General features: G+C 32.6%; 1 protein-coding gene across 4 annotated transcripts in view; it reads left to right on the top strand.

Moving 5' to 3' along the window:
• Positions 1 to 12499: 12499 nt before the first annotated feature.
• Positions 12500 to 17635, top strand: part of LOC115209424 (tRNA-dihydrouridine(20) synthase [NAD(P)+]-like) — a 61257-nt gene continuing 56121 nt past the window's right edge. The window contains exon 1 of one of the 4 annotated variants that reach the window (XM_036501334.1): positions 12500 to 12597. The gene's annotated coding sequence lies outside the window, so the exon portion shown is untranslated. Of the gene's footprint in view, positions 12650 to 13091; positions 13212 to 16967; positions 16986 to 17635 lie in introns of those variants that run through there. The other 3 variants (XM_029777838.2, XM_029777839.2, XM_036501335.1) reach the window with 3 other exon arrangements.

A 17635-nucleotide genomic window follows, 5' to 3' on the forward strand; every position in this document is an offset into this window, starting at 1 on the left:
TCTATACATGGATATATATATACATATATATATATATATATATATTCATATTTATTTATTTAATTATTTATTTTTGTTTATTTGGCACTTACTAATCTATAATTAATTTAATTTGTAATTAATAAACTTATTCTAAATTAATAGTAACCTCTGTAGGTGTGTGAAAATGTGTATGTGTACGTATGTATGTTTTTGTACATATAGGTATGATCGTGGGTGGATGTACGGATGTATGTTTTTATTACACATATGAGCACGCAGGTGCGTACTTGGATATGTATATATGTATATGCAAATATTCATTCATGGGTGGATATAAATATAGGTTTTATTTGTACGTATGAGTGCGCAGATATATATTTAAATATATATATATGTGTGTGCGAAAGTTCCCTGACACAGTATAGGAAAGTGTATTAATATTTATGCAGATGTGTGTGTGAGTGTGTGTGTTAGTGTTAGACACTGCTGCCTGTACTGATATGTCTATAAGCCATGCGATGACAGACATGCACTCTGCAATTTTTTGAATGTGTAAAGATGTGTCCAGGTGTATTCATGTGTGTGTGCATGTGTGTGTGAGTTTCTGTGTGGATGTGTAGGTTTAGGGTTAGATGTGGATGTGTATGTTTTGCTTGTGCGGTGTGGTGGGGGTCGGGCGGCTCTCAATTGACCAACCGTGAGGAAGATAATGATAATTTTAAATTCAAATCCAATAGTGTATTTATGTCATAAGGAAAATTATTAACTGGAACCCGGACATACATATATACTGCTCTGGATCCTAATGTAAGCGTTATTAATAATATTATGAATGATAATAATGGTAACATTAATGGTATTGACAACGATAATGTTGCTAACTTTAATGACACTTTAGAAATTATTATGAAGTAATATAATGTACTATTGACTATGTATATTTGCATCTAGGTATTAATTTGTGTATGTTTATTATCACAAGATTAAGTCGAAAAACTGAGACATTGAATGTGGAACACATATATATGTTTACTAATTTATATTATTTATTTATATCATTATGTATATGTATATTTTTATATGTATAGGAGTGTGAGTATATGCACTCATATGTGTATGTATATGTTGTATTGTGGTATGCACCCACACCCATGTGGGTATATATGTAGACTGATTTATATTACATAATCTCCGAAGAGGCCTTATGATATTTTTGTAAATGTCTCATTTATATCTATATATTGACCAACCATAAAGGGCTAATATTGGTAAAATGAGACACACTTATCTACATGGCTGAAACAGCTGTAAGATGTAATCTATACTTATATTTATATTTACTTATATTTATATTCTCTTTTATATATATTCTACTTATTATACAACATTACTCTTTTATGTACACTTTTTTATGTACACTGATTTGTTCTGCTTTTTATATTTAACCCTACAGTCTCTTATGTGGTGGTTTAATAAAGTATGTGATTGAGTATTATCTGGTAATTGATATTTGATTTAGATGTATTTCTCCATTTTCTTATCTTGTATTAATAATTTGTGGTAAATCATTTTACCTTTGCCCATATAATACAGTAAATGAATTGATTGCATCGCAATCATTAACATTTATGTATTAACTTTGTTGGGTACTTCACTAGCAGTATATTGGATATATGTTATCCCATGGAGGGTTGCATTTACAACCCTATCTCAATTCGTATATATATATATATATATATATATATATATATATATATACACAACAGGTTTCTTTCAGTTTCTCTCCATCACATCCAATCACAAGATTGATCTGAGGTTATAGCAGAAGGCACTTGCCCAAGGTGTCACACTGTAGGACTGAACCTGGAACCATGTGGTTAAGAAGAAAATGTCTTAGCACACTGCCACACCTGAGTTTATCATATCTCTAATCAGTATATTAACTGGTCAGAGATATGTACCATTGAGAACAATAATATAATTTTTTTCTCTCGTTTATTATAGAAATAGATAAGATATCTTGTCCTGAGATTTTTTTAGCTTGGTAATTCCTAAGAATAATAGCCTACTTCTTTTATCTTATCATTTAAATAGCAGAGAGGCAAATTCTTTAACTGTCAACTAATTCATATTGGGACCTTTCAACCTATTACGACATTGTTTGCATTTCATGTTCTAATATTAATCAAACCTATTTGTAAAAAATTGATTCTCTTCAACTTCACAAGTTTTTAACATGGTCAGGTGGTTGGGTACATTCAATAATTCTATTTTGTACGGATCCTGTTCATGATATCTTGCAGGTTTGTGCTATACTACATGTGAAATAGGCCAAAAGTAGTTTTAGAATAGAAAGGAAATTAATACAAATTTTCAATTGCATGACATTATTTAATGAGAACATTCCGACAATTAAATATTTTTTTTATGGTTTCAATCCAGAGGAAGAGGCCCGTATATGTTAGAACAATGGGCTTGAAGGAAAATATCTCTGGGGGTGTTTTGCATATTGAATATAAATTGTAGAATCTCAAATATATAATATAGTGAGTTGAAAAAATTTTAATTAACAAAGATTCTCTCGTCAATTAGCAGACAAAGACTCCCTTTAGGGTGTTTAAAATCTAAAAATCAACGAACATATTACTTTAGTAACAGTAGTCAATCAAAATTTTTAGACAAAAAATGATGATGCAAATAAAGTAGATCTTGTCTTTAAATTCAACTGACGAAGGCAATGGTCATGTTGAAATCTTTGATCCCTTCAGTGAAGCATATTCATCTCAATAGCATAGATAATTTCACTTCTATGTGCTCATACCATATGTGTGTTTAGTATGTAGAGCGCTCACCAGAGATATTTCCCTAGTTCCCTGCGGTGATATTCATAACCAACATCATTACACTCCATTGTTTCTATACATACTGATTATTTTTAAATCTTTCCAACTAAAGTGATTATGTTTTGCTGAGGAAATCTATTAAGATTAAGACATGATTTTTATTTTCCCCAGTTGGCTTAAAAATTCAATTCTTGTCTGCATTGCATTATTTATCAAAAATTTTTCTGAGCTCAGATTATTAGAGTTGTCACCCTTCCTTATCTTTTAAGGTTTTGAAACACATGAAAGGAGGTTTTGACTTTTAATTAAAGGGATAATCTTAGATAAGCAAGGTTTTTCAACTCACTATATTACATGTGTGAGACTCTACTGCATATGCTAACATTCTTTCATCAGAAATATTAATTACTAGGAGAGATACCTGGCATTGCTCGGGACTAAAACGGTATGGTTTTTTATTGGTTTATTTATTTCGGTCATGTGACTGCAGCCATGCTGGAACACCACCTTCAGTCAAAGAAATCAACCCCAGGATTTATTCTTTGTAAACCTATTTTATCCATGTGTTTTGGTAAACAGCTAAGTTACAGGGATGTAAACACAGCAACATAGGTTGTGAAGTGATGGTGGGGGTACAAACATACACACACACATACATGTATATACACACACATATATAAATAAATATATATAAATATATATTATATATATATTATATATATATATATATAATATATATATATTATATATATATATATATATATATATATATAACATATATAAATATATATATGTATATATACATATATATAAATATATATATACATACATATATAAATATATATATACATGTACATATATACATATATGATAATAATAATAATAATAATAATATTAGGGAGTATAACTCCAAACTTACAGGAAAATTTCAATTTAGTATTAAATCAAATTTCACAATATAAATATATAAATCTAAATTAGAGATAAACCACTATTATGCAACTCAAACAGTGATAGACATAAACCAAAACATAAATAGCAAATAATATATATTTTTATAAAACATATAACTAGATCTCAAAAAGTGTAAAAATGAATGATCAATATACAATAAGTAAAAAAACTACGTATGTTTCATGGCTACAAGTTTAAATTCAATCGAAATAAATTAGTTACTGTGGTATAAAGATCGTAAAAATGTTTATGATAATGATGATAATAGTAATAAGATTTTTTTAAAGATAAGTTATACGTTTTTGATTTGATTTTTCAATTTTTCAATTATATTTCATAAATATATTCTATAGATATTTATAATATTTATGTAAGTAATAATGGACTAATTTACTTTTGGTTATATGTTTATATATTTATTGATAGAGAAAATTTTAGATTTTTAATTACTATATTTGTTGATAATAACTTAGATACTTATTTTTATGTATTTAATATTTTATAATTATTAGATGTGAACTTAAATCTAAAAATATTAATAGTGATTATTTTGTTAAATAATTTGGTAATTAAATATTGGAGTATAACTGAGTTAAAGATATTCGATAGTTTATGTTTTTTTAAGCCAAATTATATCTTCAAAGAAATACATATTTCTATTTATTTTTTTACCTTAAAAATTAAATATTTAACATAATAAATGTGTTGTACGAAATAATCCTAATGTTTTAAGTTTCAAATTTAGTTAATGGAGTTTTTTCTATAAGAAAAATTATTATTTTATATATTTTAAAAATAAATATTGTTTAACTCTATTTGCTTATTTATTTAATTATTATCATTAACCTGAAGATTGACTATAATTTTAAATTGTATTTATTTCAATTGAACTTAAACTTAATTGTAATTCGAATTTAATTGTAGCCATGAAACTTACATAGTTTTTTTACTTATTATATATTGATCATTCATTTTTATACTTTTTGAGATCTAGTTATATGTTTTATAAAAATATATATTATTTGTTATTTATGTTTTGGTTTATGTCTATCACTGTTTGAGTTGCATAATAGTGGTTTTATCTCTAATTTATATTTTATACATATATATATATATATATATATATATATATATATATATATATATATATATATATATACATGTATGTATATACATATATATTTATATACATACATATAAATATACATGTATATAAATATACACATGCATATGAATATACATGTATATATGTATGCACACATATATATATACACATGTCTATATATGTATATATATATATATATATATATATATATATACACACATGTATATATATACAGTGATGCACACATACAGACAGACACACATTCTCAGATTTATATATATATATATATAGATGTTGGCTCCAACACCTTGGGAATGCCAAGAGAAAGAAACAAGTATGAACAGAATGAGGGAAAAGAAGATTAGGAGAAAGTGTGGACAAATTACATCATACTTTTTTTTTTTTTTTTTTGCAACACCTACAAATGCCAGCAGGGCATTTTTTTTTCCTCACCTGAAAAATTGAATAAAAAGTCATGCTGGCATTTGGATTATGAACAGATTTAGTGTTTGAGTTATGTTTACCAAGTATAAATAAAAAAAATTGGTTAGAGTTCAAATCCTGCAGTGGCCAACTGGTTTCAAACCACCACTTGGTTCTTGTGTGTCATTAACTGAGTTTACTCTGTTGCAAGTATTCAGGCTAAGTCTCCAGTTGAGAATACCTTCTTCCTTCCATCTCTGCAGGCCCTTTGAGTCTTTTTTTTACCAAAAGATAAAAAAAAAATGATATGAGTGAACTGTACCTAGTAAACCAGTACACTGGCAACACATATATTTGAGACACTTAACAGACAGAAACAACTGGAAGGACAAAATAATATTAAAGTAAATGTGAAGAAGAGTATCTCCTAAATTTATCCCATCATCACTGTCTTAATAATTTTAACCTCAAAAATATCGTTAATAATTTAATCTTCTAAAATATCTCATGCAAAAGAAAAATACTTCAGAGGGGCATTCAGCATTATGAAGTATTATAAAAACACAATAGGGTATTTTAAGTAAAATACTGAGTTTCACCCTCCACCAGCCATATTGTCAGTATTTATTATCAGTGTCACTACATTCCCTCTATTTCTATATACACTAGTCATTCTTAGCCTTTCCATTTCAGTAAAATATACTTTATTGAGGAAATCTAACAAGACTGATGAATGTCCATTGCTTTCAGCATGACTTTAAAAATTATCCAAAAATTTTGTATGGTTGATTGAAGCTATCTCCTTTGCTTGATGTTTCTAGATATTGAACACCTCTCAAAGGAGTTTTGAAAAATATATAATATTAACAATAACAACTTTTCTGAAAAAGCAATGAGAGTGTGGGAAGTAAAATAGCCATATGCAAATGAATCATAAGGCAACATGAAAATAAGCAGGGGCATTTTCTAGGGAGACTCATTCTCTCGGTTACTCTTCATCACTGTGTTAATCCCTCTGACAAATATACTGAGAAAATCAAGGCCTGTCTATGAATATACCAAAACCAAGATGTAAATAAATCACATACTTTATATGAATGATCTTAAGCTGTATGCAGAAAATGAGACAGGCCTGGATTCTTTGATCCAAACTGTGAAAATATTCAGTAAAGATACTGGAATGTAGTTTGGGGTAAATAAGGGCACAATGCTAATTACAGAGAGAGGCTGTAAGGTAAATTGTGATGGCATGAAATTATTACAAGACATCATTTGATTGCTGTGGAATAATGAGGGATATAAATATCTAGGAGTGCTGCAAGACAATAGGATTGAGACACTTGCTCCCTTTCTGAAATGGACAAAGGTTGAGCTACAGAACTTGGATAGAAAAACTAGAAAGCTGTTCACAATGCACATGCAGACTACCCTAACAGTAATACAGACTCCACTTACCAAGAGAGGAAGGTCACAAAGGATTACTAAATGCAGACGGCACTGTTAATATTGTGATACTAGGTTTGAAAAATTATGTTGTGAAGAATAAAAAAAGAATACTATCAACAGCTAGAGATACCCCAAAAAACAGTAAGAAAATTCCAAAAGAAAAGGGAAAACAACAGAACAATCAAACAGAAAGAAATGGATTTAAATGGCCAATTCATGCAATAGATCAAGAATATTGGAAGTAAGGAACACTAGCTCTGGTTGATGGACAAGAACTTGAAACAAGAGACCAAAATGCAAATTATAACCATTCAGGTACAAGCTATTAGGACAACTCTGATAAAGGCAAAGACTGACAAAACTGAGTCAGACAGCAAATGTAGAATCTGCAGGAAAGGAGACGAAAGTATCAATCACTTTTTGAGCACAAAAAGAGTATAAGTGCACAGACATGACTGTGTAGGCAAAAGAGTGTATTGGGATGTTAGCTGAGTATGGGACTTCAGAATAACAGAAATGTGGGATGAACACAAAACAGAGGCTATGACAGAAAATGAGAATTACAAGATCTTATGGGACTTCCAAGCACTCGAAGACAACAGACCTCTGCCAAGCTCATTTTAAGATAGATATACGAGTAAAATTACTAACAGAGAAACGAAAATAAACTTTGGAAACAGCAACAATATCATAGGTTACATGGAAACGCTGAACGTGTTTTCAAAAGTAAATATAACAAATGAAAAATCTTTCTAGAATCCATAAAAATTCCTGGATCACTACCAAACTTTCATCATCTGTTCCTTGTGTCATTACCAACTTTTCCTGCATGTTTCATTAAATACTGTGTACAACTTTTTGAGTTATTTTGCACACAGACGGACAAACCAATGCTGATGAAAACATAACCTCCTTCCTTGGTGGAGGTAATGAAGAAGATTAGATAGAAGACAAAATAAACAGTGTAAGATCATATATTTTGCTATTCCTTATGATAGCAGAGTCAATCCCAATGAAACTGAAAAAATTGAGAAATATTAGGGTCTGGCCAGAGAGCTGAGGAAACCATGGAAGGCGAAGACAACAATTATTCTTGTGGTAATTGCTGTACATGACACCCAAAATGCTACCTAAAAGACGGAAAGAGATTGGAATTGAAACTTGCATTATAGATCTGCGGAAAAAGTACCATTGTATATTCTGCAAGAATCTCAAGGAAGATTCTTGAGATTTGAGAAGACTTGTTACTAAACTTAAAACATAAAATCCCTGCTGACTAAATTTGCATGCACTAGCATAATAATAATAATAATAATAATAATCTAAAATTTTGTGAAAGGAAGCTAGTCGATTATATCGACCCTAGTGTTTGACTGGTTCTTTTTTTACTGACCTGTAGCAGTGCAAGCAGTCAGTGCCATATTGGATGAGATCTCACAGCAGCCATTGCCGTCCCCGAGACTGGAGCAAGACCTCACCTGCATCCATTTGCCATGCATGAGATCACGAGGCTCGCGACGGAAACTATATAAAGGGAAAACCCGATTCAAATCTCTCTTTTTTTGGCACCTCCACTGGCTGAGGCTTTCTGCATGTGTATCTCCAGAGGCAATTTGCACCCACACTAACATAGCTACTACACAATGCACACAGCTAAAGATGGTAGCTGAGAGCAGCACACTTCACCTATCCTGTAAAACCCTGTAACTAAACCAGTTGTAAATAGCATTTGTACTTGAAGTTTTCTCTCTTCGTCTGCCAGAAGCCTGAACTACATGAAGAACAAAAAGATGATGGAAGGAGACGATATTCTTCTGATATCGTAAACCTTGCCTTCCATTGTAGATCCCAAAAGGACGAAAGACAAAGCCGACATATGAAGTGAGAACGAAAACAGTCCGAAGAAATACTGTTAAGCATTTTGTCTGGCATGATTCAGCCAACACACCACCTTAATGATCCTTTCTATCATAAGCACAAGGCCTGAAATTTTGGGGGAGACAACTAGTCGACTACATCGATTCTAGTGCTCGACTGGTACTTAATTTTATCGAACCTGAATGGATGAAAGACAAATTCAACCTCAGCAGAATTTGAACTCAGAACTTAAAGACGGACGAAATGCCACTGAATATTTTGTGAGGTGTACTCACTAAAGAAAAATAAAATGTACTCAATCATAAAAGTATATATATGGTTAAATGTATTTTTCTGATTACATATATGAATTCACTTCTCGCCAGGACATAAAACAATCACGTGAAAGTGACTATCATCTTTTACTGATCAATATTAGGAGAAATAGCTTTGAATCGTTAGTGTATCCGGTACAACAAGCATTATAACAGCAAATATCCAGGGTCTTTATCCGAAAACAAAACAGTGTAAAGTCCCTTTCTTGGAAGAATTAGCAAGAGAAAACAACTCCAAAATAATTGGAATTACTGAAAGTCATCTCAACGAAAACATCCGCAACAGCGAAATCACAATCAATAGATTCAACATCTTCAGATGTGATAGACAAGGCAGATCCCATGGGGGCGTTATCATGTATATCCATGATACCTATGCATGCATAGAACTTGTCAATGAATCAAATGCCTACTGCAACCTGCTGTGCATAAAAATCATCCAACTTAATACATTTGCCACAATAATGTACAGACCGCCAAACAGCCCAACATTATCCTTCACTGAGCCACTGACGAAGCTCCAACAAATTCTGGGAAACATGGCAAGTCCAATGCCAGACATTATCCTCCTTGGTGACTTCAACTTCCCTAACATCATCTGGCCACATGGACACATACTAAAACTGGGGACAAAAGCTGAACAAATACAGGCAGCCAAACTGTTGGAAGTCACAGAGAAATTATACCTCAAACAAATGATGACAGAAGCAACAAGAAATAATAATACGATCGACTTGGTTTTCACCAACAACGAGGACACGCTATTTGACCTTCACTCAACCCCAACAATCCTTTCAGACCACAATATTATTGAAATGCATTTACACATTGGTAATGAGCCCAATGCCACAACTCTTAAACAAAAGGACATGCCAAAGCTATGCAGGTATGATTATCACCAGGCAAATTGGGAAACTATTAACAACCAGTTACAAAGCATTGACTGGGATCTCTACCTTACTGGGCCAGATAAACACAAGATATTCTTAAACAAGATCGAAGAAATATGTGAAAAAAATGTTCCTCTAAAGAAAACCAAGTCCACAAAAAAACCTGTACCACGGGAGCGAAAGATCCTGATGCGCAAAAGGTCAAGACTAAGAAACAAAACATCTAAGCTGACATCAAAACATGAATTACAGAAAGTCCTTGACCAAATATACAGATTAGAAGACAATCTAAAACAACACTATGATGAAGAACGTAACAATGCAGAAAAGAGAGCCATAGAAAACATCAAGAAAAATCCAAAATGTTTCTACAGTTTTGCAAAGAAATACTCGAACACCAAGTCAACAATAGGATCTCTTCAGAGACAAAATGGGGATGTAGTGAATAACCCTATTGAAATGGCAGAAATGTTGGGTCAACAGTATGAAAGTGTCTTCAGTGAGCCATCTAAAACCATGAAGATCCATGACCCAGGAAAATTCTTCAAGGATATCGACCATACTAAACCTACCCTATCCGACATTGATTTCAACCCAGAAGACATAGCAAGAGCCATAGATAAGCTCTCCATGCACTCGGCTGCGGGGCCTGACGGTTTCAATGCCATGATACTTAAAAACTGCAAGGTACAATTGTCGAAACCCCTTTACATGATATGGAGGGAATCTATGGAGAATGGCAAAATACCAAATACATATAAAGAAGCACACATAACTCCAATACATAAAGGGGACAGCAAATCAAAACCAAAGAACTACCGACCAATCTCACTGACATCACACATTATCAAGGTCTTCGAAAGAATAGTTCGTGGAAAACTGGTTGAGTTCCTGGAATCCAACAATCTGATGAATTGCAACCAGCATGGATTCAGGTTAGGTAGATCATGCCTTTCCCAACTACTGGCACACCATGACCAAATCCTAGAAAATCTAGAGAATGGATACAACACAGATGTTATCTACCTCGACTTTGCCAAGGCATTTGACAAGGTAGATCATGGCATCCTGGGTCACAAACTTCGAAAGCTAGGAGTAGGAGGAAAAGTTGGTACATGGATACATGAGTTCCTAACAAATAGAACTCAAACAGTCACTGTGAATGGAACCCATTCAACACCATCACCTGTGACCAGCAGTGTTCCTCAGGGTACAGTACTCGGCCCAATCCTGTTTCTCATCCTCATCTCTGACATAGATGAAGATACAACCAGCAACGTCTCATCCTTTGCTGATGACACCAGGGTCATGAGACAAATCAAAGACGAGGTGGATACAGAGGCCTTACAAAAGGACCTGACCACCATATATAAATGGCAGGAAACAAACAACATGTTGTTCAATGATAAGAAGTTTGAACTAATTCGCTACGGAACAGATCAAGATCTGAAAAATACAACAAACTACAGAAACCCATCAGGACAACAAATAATGGAAAAACAGTATGTGAAAGATTTAGGCATCCACATGGGAACCAACCTAAAATTCAGAGAACGCCTTGACTCAGTCTGTCTTACTGCAAGAAAGTACAGCGGGTGGATCTTGCGCACCTTCAAATCAAGAGATACCTCAACAATGAAAACCCTCTGGAACAGTATGATACTTCCGAGGATTGACTACTGTTCTCAGTTGTGGTCACCAACAACAAAGGGCCAACTATCTAAGATAGAATCGCTCCAAAGAAATTTTACCTCATACTTCTCAGAAATGAGGGACCTGGACTATTGGCAAAGACTCAAAACCTTGAGGATGTACTCAATAGAAAGAAGATTTGAGCGATACCGAATTATATACATTTGGAAAATGATAGAGCAGAAGGTGCCAAACTTAGGTATCAAAACCTACCACTCACTGCGCCACGGAAGACGCTGCCAGCTGCCACCAATCAACAAAAAGGCTGGCCAGGCAGCAAAAACCCTGCGAGAATCAAGTCTGTTGGTTCGAGGAGCACAACTGTTCAACTCCATTCCGGTACATGTCAGAAATCTATCAGGACGCAGTGTGGAATCATTCAAATTGCAACTGGATAGATACTTAAGCACCATTAGAGATGAACCCCATCTCCCAGGATATACACAACGAGCACAAACTGACTCAAACTCGCTCCTACACATGTCAAAATTAAGCAGAGAATACAACCTGGCAACCACACCAGACTCTGAGGGTGGAGTCTTCGACTTGGCCTGAGCATGGACTCAAACCCAAATGAAATGAAATGAAATGAAATGAAATGCATCCAACAAAATGCCTGTTGTATTTAGTTTTGACTCTTTATGCTCTGAGTTAAAATCGTGCCGAAGACAATCTTGCCGTTCATCTTGTCTGAGTATAATATAATAAAGTATTAGTTAAGTAATGTAGTTCAAAAAGGCTATAGCCTTATCACACGTGACATGCTGATCTTACATATGAATTGAAGGTACAAATGACTGGAATGCTCAGTAACTTGCACATTAATTCAGGAGCAGGTAATTCAGTTGATCGAATAACTGAATCCTCATCGTCGAACGAGAGAGATCTACCATCTACGTGAGCATGAAATAAAAAAATGAAAAAAAAAATGACTTATAATCGAAAAATTAACAAAAACGGTACAATAATTAGCTTGCCTACGAAAAATTAAGGGAAATAACTCTCATTGCACACATTTTATTAAAGCAGTAAGCGGCAGTTAATCGAAGTTACATCCCATCACCAGATGTGTGAGTCCATGTGTTCTTGATTCCGTTCTATCTTCTGGTTCCGTGTCATTACGTAAATCTTTTTTTTTTTACCTTTTTATTTGTTATCAATTACCTAAACTTGATTTTCTTGTGTTATAATTCTTAATCTTTGGAGGAAGAAAAGGAGATGAATAAAAACCTATGACCGGCAGTGATTCGATTCTGTTCACAGCCCCGTTGAAAAAATAAGAAAACCATTTTTGTAAATTTAAAACAAAAGGAAAATATTTCTTTAAGAAAAATCTACTGAAAACATAGCTGTCATTTGAAATCTTGAAATTACATTCGTTACAGTATTGTTCTATAACTTAAATAATTTCGTCTAAATGTAGGGTACTTTCTGAAAATTATCGGTTCAAAAATAATATTGTTATTTAAAGTTAATTTTCTAACAAAAAGTAAGCTATATAAATCAATACTACATAAATATAACAGGTAATATATATATAAATATCTTATTGATTGCCGCATACTTCTTTAACAGCACATCATACTACACCGGGTGTCTCTTCGATTATTGTTACATCTCTGTATGCGTGGCTATTTGTGAGATATACACACTACAGTTTAATCGTTATAAGTATTTCATCATTGTAAGTATAGCTTAATGGTTATGTTTTATGATATAATTCAAATATATATAACTAAAAGTTCTTCTAAGTTAGACTTGATTTTCCAGTCTTCTGTGGCGTTGTTGACAAACGCATTTCCATGTTTGTACTTTAACTAGTTTCGGCTCGATTAACTAGTTTAGTTCATAACAATCAGATGTACTTTATAACATTTTGCTCTTTATCTGAATCCTAGAGAATAATAACATTGTTAACCTTAGCACTAAATCGTTAGTAATACGTGAAAGAGTCTTCATCGCTTTCGACGATGCAGATTCAATTGATCGATCGACTGAATTACCTGCTCATTGAATTTGTAAAATGATTGAATATCATACAGGCACGTGCATCCTTAACGCAATTCGCTGGCAGAATTAAGGTGACAGTGTATGGTAAGGCTGTATCTAAATTACAAGTACAATCCATCTGACGAATTTCTTCTGTTTGTATGAAAATAATAGTAAAAGACACTTGTCTAAAATGCCATCCAGCGGAATCGAACCCAGGTTCTCGTGATAAACGAATTTCTTAAACATTTGACCATGCTGCATCCAATCATATTGTTATGAGGTATATAATTTACGAAGACGAGAATTTAGATGAAGAGATAAATATTTCAACAGAGAATATTTATGTACCAAATTAATAACTATATGTTATTGAAAGTGCGCTAAAGTGTACTTGAAAATAGTCTCTTCAAAAATATCGCTAACTTAAGGGGCATTTCTACTCAATTAAGTTGTTGTTACTCTTACATTCACGCCTTCCTACCACTTGTCCAGTTACATACTCTGCTCCCTGTCTATGTGCATCGAGGACATATAGCCTAGTGGTTAGTGTGTAGCGCTCACAATTGTGAGATCTTGGGTTTGATTCCTGGATTGGATGATGTGTAGTGTTAAGCAAAACGCTTCATCTCCCATTGCTCTACAACCTCTTCTACGTGTGACATACCTTGCATCTGTACAGGCAATGTCAATTTGATGGAAAGAGTGAACTAATGTACAGCATAAACATTTGATCACTAACAAATCATTTGTGCATGTTGCCTAGCAAAGATGTTGCAGAACACTCATCTGTTGTCTGCGATAGGAGAGTCTAGGATGTATATCTCTATGAAGCATAAGGGCTTCATATTCTGAGTAGATGAAGTACTTCTAATGGCATTGTCACTACAGGTTCAATCCTGTTGTTCCACATCACTATCACTTAGGCTGCTTGTCCACCATCTTCATTTGTTTCGAGTGGTTCAAATTCAGATCTAATTTGGTCTGTATGAGTCAAAGTTCTAATTCCATTCCATGTAATGAAAACAGTGTAGTCTCTAACATGCATCACAAAGTTTGAAATTTCTTATGTTGAATAATTTTTTATACTGTATCTACTCCTGTATGGAGGAGAACAAGGCCAAGGGAACACTAACCTGTTAATCCATTATGCAAAAAAGACTTTGTAGCCTATTGGCTAAAGAATAGTATAACTAAGTAGTAGTCAGGTCTCTCTGGATAAAGAATGCCTTTAACCTTATTTTAATTCTTTGAACCATTTGTTCTGCAATTCCATTTGAATATGTATGAAGATGAACATTTTGTAAGGTATGCAACCAACTTTCTGTTGTCAAGAATAGAGATACCATCATGAAATTTTGAGTACATTGTTGCTAAAACCTTTGGCACATCATTTCAAAAGAAAACCACATACTATACCTGCTTTACTGTTGAACACTTCCTAACAGTAACAAGAATAATCTACTGTCACCTTGAAAAGTTATTTATTATGTTAAGCAGCAATTAATGACATTAAGATGGAAATAATCCCTGTGTACACAAGTCCTTAGGCTTTGAATGAAACCTACTCCTTTGGAATTTTTATCTTTGTTTATTTAGCACAGCTATGTATGCAGTCCCCAACATTGTGTGAATAGCCAGACTACAATGCTTTGGTCTTTGGGCAATTACACTTAGCAGTAATGAGGCAATGAACATCATTATAAGCATTTAAGGATTTGACTTCTGGATACATCAGGCAAAGCAATAACCTCACAACTGCAAAGAAGATAATTTTTTACTGCTAATATGTTTGACCATCTTATAAAGACTTCTTAGCATTGAGCAATTATTCCAGACATTCTTTTATATTTATTCTGGAAATACTTTCACTTAATTTTAGATCACACAGTTTCTGAAGCTAGTCTAATAAAAGGCAATATATCAGTTTTTATCTAGTGTATAAAGTTATCAGAAACAGTATTCTGTAGTTGCATTCTAAAATATCTCTGTGAGATTGTATCAGCATAATGGAGTTTCTTTTGTTATTGTTATATGTAATGTCAAATTCAAATGCACCCAGCTGTATGTACCACTTCATTATTCTTGTTGACAAAAATCTTTGGAAGTTCTTTGCATGGATCTGTTTGGATCTAGTAAGAATAATCTACTAATCAAAAAAAAAAAAAATTATGGGAATGGCTTGTGATCACAGTTGTTATCGAACATACTTCCAATATGATTTTCAGAAAGAGTACTTTTAAAATTATCTAAGGTTTTTTGCTGAATATTTGTCTAACCAAATTTATCATTTTTCTTGCATGAATTTGCAAATGGTTTGATCATTTTAGAATGTATGGCAAATAATGACCTTAAAAATTTACTTATACTAAAAAGAACACTGATAAACTTCTAATATTTTCTGGACCAAATGATCTTGAGAACCATTTTTTTTTTAAATAGAATATTCCCAAAACAATATCCTATTATTCTACTAGTAAAGAAACATATTTCTTGCAGTTGATTACCTTACTGCATCTCTCTCTCAATGCTTATTACATGGAAAAATGTGAGCATGGAAAGTAATATTCTTAAGATTATAAACCTGGAAAAGTACTGGACAAGTTATTACACCTGTAAAAGAATAGGACAAACTATTACTTCAAGTAAAGTAAGAAACTTTTTACTTAAAATATTGCAGCAAAAATGACAGTTCTTTTAATTTATTACTCTTGACAGTTCTCATAGTTTAAATTTATTGTACAAAACTGTTCAGCTAATTTGTAAGTTTGTGTAATTAGTCACTTTTTTCTGTATTTGTAAACTATAATAGAATAATTTCTAATATTCAAATTGTAATTTTAGCTGCAATATTTTAAGTAATAAGTTTCTTATTCTTTACTAGAAGTTATAGCTTGTCCTATACTTTTACAGGTGTAATAACTTGTCCTGTACTTTTCCAGGTTTATAATCTTAAGAATATTACTTTTCATGCTTGTATTTTTCCATGTAATCCATGATTTTTCCAGGCATTGCTGTTATAAGATAATTAATAATGTGTCAATTAATTATTGAAGATTTTGCCTTATAAAATACTGAAAGATAATATTTCAATTTTTCCATGTAAATGATGATAATATTTCAATTTTTTTCATGTTTAATTTAAATATATGTTGTGATTGAATTATTTGATATTACCCATCCACATCAAATTAATAGCAGGGATTTTGACAATATTGTTGATTGCACCATGGCTCACCAAAAGTTACAAACAAGATCCCCAAAAACCATCAGTTACCAGGCTCACCTTAAGTAACCTAATTTTGCAATAAAAAATGACTATTATTGTACCTTCAATTTTATGTAAATATTTGGTTTTTCATAAATTAAAACCATTTTATAAACCCAAAAAATAATTTTTAATTTCCAGGTCATGTGATTTAGGTACAGGGATACTTTGGCTGCTATTTTTAGCGTGTTGAGCGACCAGGTAGAGGGTCTTTCATTGGTTTGATTGCATGATGAGTTTTTTTACACATATATGTAATATGTATATATATCATCGGCAGAAGTTAGAGAGTAAGTCAAAAGCTGAGAGTTTCGTGTATTGGCACTTATCAAACACAAATTTGTCGATTGTCACTCTGTAACTTCTGACGAAATAACTTCTAAAATACAAAATTTTGTCCGAAGCATTAAGAGTAAACTCTGTTCCATGTGACACATTCTACCAGTATCGGAAGTTTGAAAGTGTTTAGTAAAAAAAATTAATCAAATAATCTGTACGTCTACTTGAATGAATCCTCAACAGAATTTGAACTCATAATGTAAAGACAGACGAAATACCGCTTCTAAAATACGAAATGTTTTCAAAAACGTTAAGGGTAAATCCTGTTCTATGTGATACATTCTACCAGTATCGGAAGTTTGAAAGTGTTTAGGTAAAAAAAAAATGAAATAATCTGTACATCAAAGTTGACCTCGGCAAAATTTGAACTCAAAAGCGTAAAGACAGGTGAAATACAGTTAAGCATTTCACCTGGCAAACTAATGTTTCTGCCAGCTCACCGCCTTAGAAACTAAACATTGATTTTAGAAATATATTCTTTATTCTTATAGCTGAAGTGTTACTCCCTTACT

The sequence above is a fragment of the Octopus sinensis genome, linkage group LG3, assembly GCF_006345805.1.
Source record: "Octopus sinensis linkage group LG3, ASM634580v1, whole genome shotgun sequence".
NCBI lineage: Eukaryota > Metazoa > Mollusca > Cephalopoda > Octopoda > Octopodidae > Octopus > Octopus sinensis.